This window comes from Anas acuta, chromosome 10, assembly GCF_963932015.1.
Source record: "Anas acuta chromosome 10, bAnaAcu1.1, whole genome shotgun sequence".
NCBI lineage: Eukaryota > Metazoa > Chordata > Aves > Anseriformes > Anatidae > Anas > Anas acuta.
In genome coordinates this window covers 3013822-3019821 of record NC_088988.1, presented here as the reverse complement: position 1 = coordinate 3019821, position 6000 = coordinate 3013822, and positions in this window count along the sequence as shown.

The following is a 6000-nucleotide window of genomic DNA, read 5'->3' as shown; positions in this document are numbered from 1 at the left end:
GGAGACAACAAAGAATCCTTGTGGGATAGTTGAGCCAATAATTACTTCTCAGACATAAAATCCAAGCCTGGCTGATCCTGAGCCAAACATTGCGAGTTTGTCCTGGCAGACATGGTGTTACATCGCAAACACAATTATGTCATGTTGTAACGCGAAGCTGCCAGCAAGGAAGTCTGAGACAGCATCTTGGGGGCATGGGATGCAGGGAACGACCAGACCCTTCACCACCACTGACCAAAAGGAGGTGATGGGTGGCAAACAGGGGAAAGCAAACAGCTGGTGGACTCTCTGAGAGCCTCTCCAAGGCTGGAGGCATTGTAGGAGCCAATATGGAAGAAGATTGAGTTCTGGATACCCATCACATAAAAAAGGCTCAGCTTCGAAATAGGCAGGTGGAGGAACCACTGAGACTCAGCAGGGAAGAGGGTAAAACATCAATTTTTTGGTCTTTGTTTTTTTTTTCATTCACTGTGTTGGGACACAGGGATCTGCCATGCTCTTGGTGCTGGATGCTGCTGTGTGTCTTGACCTTGCGTCCAGCAAAGCAGCTGAGGATAACCTCAAACTATTTTTAATCTTTTTTTTTAACATGAATTCTCATTGAAAACAAAAATGACTCAGAAAGCCCAGATCAGCCCAGAAAAGGAGATGGATCAGTACTGAAGAGTGTGTACAGAGCAGGCTGGGGATGGGTGAAAAAGCACAAATGACCACATAGGTTGGCGTTTACACACACAAGCACATCTCTGTGTGTGAGTGGCCATGTACTGTGAGTGCACACCAGTGTGCCTAATACATCTAAAGAGTCCAGGCTCAAAAAGAGAAAAGGAAAAAAAAAAGGGGGGGGGGGGGAAAAAAGGAAATATTTGGGCAACTGGAAGGAATTATTCTTTCTTCCATACTCTGGCCTCTATTCATAAATCATCCATAATTTTTAGATGTCTAGAACAATGTCACCATTTGATGAAATAAAATATCGAACCTATGTGACATCATCTTTTATCTTAGGAGTTCTGCACACTTGGTCATGTTCCTGAGCCACATTTGTTCTGCAGATATTTAGGACAAACCTGACATTTTATAGACTTCCTTCAGCTTGTGCATGTGTTGGAGACAGTTGTTTGGATTAGCACGATCAAAAAATTTAACACAGCCTTTCAAGATCCCATTTTCATCTGGATTTGCACAACACATAAGAGAGCATTATGCCAAAAATATGTTTTTTTGAAAACACATACACTTTGTTGTGACTGTTTGTAACTGGTAAAATCCTAGGATGCCCTGATTACCATGACCTGTGTGCTTTCATACAAGCCTAAGATATAAAAGTACTGTATACAAATGAAAACCGTTAGCTTTCATACCACATGTGTTGTACTTATGCCAGTGGGAAATGACAGAGAATGTACAAGGTCATGGTTTACTAAAAATATAAAAGTTTAACATGTGGTGTTAATAGAACACACAACAGGGGTCACTGGTACAATGGAAAATAATTCATTTCCAATGTCAGGCCAAGTAATTCACTAGGAAGGAACATTTGAAAATGTGTTACTTATATCTTTCTCTTTCTGTTCTTTATGATGAGTTTAGGGGGAAAAAAAGCAAAATTACTACTAATACAAATGCATAAATAATAGGCATGATTCAGATTTCAACTGTGTCCTTATAAATCAGGCACATGAGCTCTACTGGAGCTGTCAGAATTACACCAGGGTGTGCAGCATCAGCACTGCACCCTGCCTCCTTCCCAAAAAGTTGAACTACTAGTAAGTACTAAATCCCCACCAGGGTGTGTTTACAGCCCAATCACTCTCCCTGCAGTGATTTTGGTGTCTCAGCCCAAAATGAAGGGCCACAAAACCCCTGCTCAGTTGCTACCTGATGCAGGCAGTGCTGTGTGTCCAGACCTGCATCCCACATGCACAGGGATTTGTCTGCAGGGACCTGGCACATAGATGTTGCCAGAAATTATAAAGTTGGTGTCACCCTCCCCATCTCAGCTTCCCAAAGTCACCCAAGATGCTAGAATCATGGAATCATTTAGGTTACTAATGACTTTCAAGATCGTCCAACCATCAACCTGACCTTCCACGCCCCCATCGCTAAATCATGTCCCTCAGTGCCACGAGGAGCAGGGAAAGGTGGCAATGTCCTCTCCTTTTCACCACAGCACCCATGCTGAGAGTACTGGAAAGACCCCCTCACAGGGGCTGCCACCTCCCCTCCCCAATCTCCTGGGACTGCCAAAGCCACCAGCACATGCACGTATCCTGCTCTCAGCTCCATGTGCCCATCACCTGGGCCGCAAGAGATCCAGCACTTCAGCCTGAATCCTGGAGGCTCCCTGCCTGTCCAGCATTCCTAATTATTTGTGGAAAAAGAAATAGTTTGAAGCTGAAGCTGTGGAATTGCTTGTTACACCCCGTAGATAAGTCTGTGAGATGAAGCCATGCCAGGCACCACAGCTGATGCTGCTGACAGTGCTAGCTCTCAGGATCATACGTCTGGAGATGAGCAGCTATTGCATTAACACCAGGAGGGTTGTTGTAACCTTGCAGTTGGCCAGCACCACCCCAGCTGAACCTGCTGCACAGCACCAGTCCCATCTCTGCCTTTACCTGCCCCTTCCAGCACACGCAAAGCTCCGTCAGCAGCTCTTGCCTAAAGAGAGCAGCAGGTGAAACTGTTTTTCTTTCCTTCACTCCCTTGTGGAAAGTGTTTTTGTTTCTGGGTTGGCTCAAGCCATTTATGTAACATGCATCTCCCCGTCTGAATAGTCAAGCTGATTGAAAACATGTTTTAACTGGCTGTCCTTCCCCTCCTGTCTCCTGGTGTTCCTGCTGCAGCCTCTGGTGCGCGCCTGGCACCGGCGCCTGGCAGAGCCCTGCTTTAACGCTTTTCAAGCAGGAATGGCCATGCTCAAGCTAGAAAAGCTGCTGGAAGCCATGACCATCTCTCGGTGGCGCTTCCTCCATGCCTGCTCTGGTAGGACTCTGCTCAAGCCACAGCTGAGTTTTTGTAGGTTAAAATTTGAAGTTTTTGCTTTCCCCTGGGAGCGCAGGGAAGAACCGCGCACCAGGCTGCAGCTGCCTTGTGCCCGTCTACATCACCCACAGCGCCACTGAAGTTTGTGGGATTCTTCCAGTCTGACTCAGTCAAAGGATCATTAAAATAATACAGTGAGACACGTAGTCTAAAACCCACGATGGAGCTATTAAACTGAGCAGGCAGAAGGAAAGATGGATCAAAAGGAAACATACGCTGGGCATTAAAGAAATACAACATGGGGGCTGTGTATGTCTTCTCCTAAAAGCAACTCTAAGAGTTTAGGTCACTGACTGGAAAAGTATTCATTATAAACATTTGTTATCTTATCTCCTGCAGCCCTTTGTATGTGCTAATGCCAGCTCTGCTAATGACATTGGATAACGACACTCGTTTTCCCTCCCTTTGAGTTGCAAATGTCAGTGTGAAATTAATCTTTCCTTTCCAAACGTGTGTTCAACACATCCTAGTTGCTCCAATTAACAACGACATAAAAAAAAAAAGTACTACAAGACATAGTACACTTGTAATAAATTCCTAAGAGATGATATTAGCTGCCTGTTAGAAAGACAGCCCTTGTATGACATATTAGGCTTGATGTAAAGGATGCTGGTTAGTAAGGTTTCACTGAAATACTAAGGATGATAAAGTTCAGTTTTATCCTCTGCATTTCTAAAAACAAACAGACAAAAAAAAGATCAAACAAAAACCCTCCCATTAAGACACATTGTATGTGATACATTGCAGCATTTGCTATGGGGTTAGGGTGGCTGAAAAGCCTACAGAGTTTAAGAGAAGCTCAGAATATCATTTTACAAGCTTTTTTTCCTAGTCTTGCTCTGTCCTAAACTGTGTTAAGCCACCTGCATGGCAACATGCACTGTGGTGCCAGTAGTACCCCCTGGTTATTTTGGCTCAGCCGGTGTTGATAACCTGCTAGCCACCCCACAACTGCTTGCAGTCAAAAAAAACCATTCATATGTCTTACTGAACCAATTCAAAAGAGAAAAGATACCTGCTTTTGCAGCTTTCTATATGCATTTACAGTGGTTTCTCATTTCCTAAGGAAAAGGAAATATTTCTCATTTTTCTGAGGAGCACATGTAGTATTTGTTCCTGATGCATTGGTTTAAAAAAATATTATTTTTTTTTTAAATAAAGCACTAAAGCAGTACTTGCAGAAATGCTATGTGCATGCTCAAGGAGACAGATACCCTGGCAACTATCGTGGGGACATTTTTAGAAACTATCTTAATTATCTGGCCCAGCGTTTTGTTATGACATGCAGCTAAGAGTAGGGAGAGATGCGGTTTCTTTGTCCTCTGCCAAACCCTCTGATTTTCACTGTTTGCTTTGTTAATTTAAAAATGTAGTAACAACTTCAAGAAGTTACCCATATGATCAAATACAACTGATAGTTGTATCCTCTGCTGGCACGGGCTCTTGATAGGGAACCAGATGTGTGTTGGGCTGCAGGGAAGGCAAGGAGGGAAGGAGCAGGACAGAGGATGCACAAGGCACAGAACTGGAATGAATTCCTCTTGAAGTTCTCTCTCATCACTCCCCTATTACTTTTATGTTGTTAATCACATTTAAATGAATTATTTCATATAAATGCCAGCTTAATAATCTGGACTATATACCTTTTACAAAATTTCCATTGGGATTGGGATGCCCCTATAAATGAGAGATATGAGCAATGAGAAACTTTTTCCAAAAAAAATGCAGAAGCTTAACACTCAGGTGAATATTAGTATTTTAGGAAAGTTTTCCTATTGTTAAATAATGTATAGAGACCACAAGCAGATATGTTTCAAAAGGGAAAACCAAAAATAAATAAATAAATAAATAAAGAGCTAACATAAAACCTCTACAGAGGAAAGCCCACATAAGGGTATCATATTATTATAAGGAAAAGCTGTTTTCTCCTGGCCCCATCCCACAGTGCAGACAGTTACAGCAGCAGAGGTGCAGGGGGGGATCTCCAGCAGGAGATGGGGGCTGCCACCCCGTGCAGCAGCCTGGCCGATCGCATCCTTGCTCCTCCATCACATTTTTGAAGACACCCTCTCCCAGACACACGTGGTTCAGCTGTCACTCCTTGTCCCCACAGTGCTCTTTGCAGAACGGGATTAACACAGTCCCACAGCTGCCCGTGACACAGGCAGCGAATGTGATTAACAAGCTCCTGACCTCTGCTGACTCCTTTTCCTGTGGCTCACCAGTGAATCTCCACCAGGCACAGCTCCTTTTGCAGAGCTGGCACCAATCCTACCTGTGCCAGCAGAAGCAAATTCAGTGTTATTTAGGAGCAAGGCATTGGGCCCCTCGTGGGGGCAAGGATTTTCCCATGCACGTGCAGGGCTATGCTGAGCAAAATGGGAAACTTGGAACTGATGCTAAAATCGGAGCCATAAAAGACACAGAAAGAGACAGGCTCCCAGAGGGCCATGTAGGATGTGCCTCTGGGACCCATAAACACAGCCCAGGAGAGTATTTGGGGGAACCCAGCAGCACCAGTGAGGACACAATGCTTCTTCCTGCCTGGAAAGCTCTTAAAATGCAGTGGGGTCAAGCAGATACTCAGGGTGTCCTTGTTTAGATGGGATCAGGGCTATAACCAAGGCTAAAAAGCATTTGTCTGCTTCTTAATGGGCTGGCGTAGGATTAACTTGCATCTAATATCCCTTAAAATAAACAAACAAACAAAACACCTAAATTTAAGTTGGATCATTCAGAACTTGTAGAAGAAAAGAATGACATGAACTCAGCTGTACCCCTCAGAAATAAATCACACCCAGGCCTCAAATAAAAAGGCAAATCAGCCAAGGAAATGGCAGCAAATTAGCAAATTGCATCTGATCAGGAAGAAGCTGTCTGCAAGATAGAGCCCCAACCAAGCAGCCCATTGCAGCGGGGGAAGGCGATCGCACAGGTTCAACACCAGGTTAC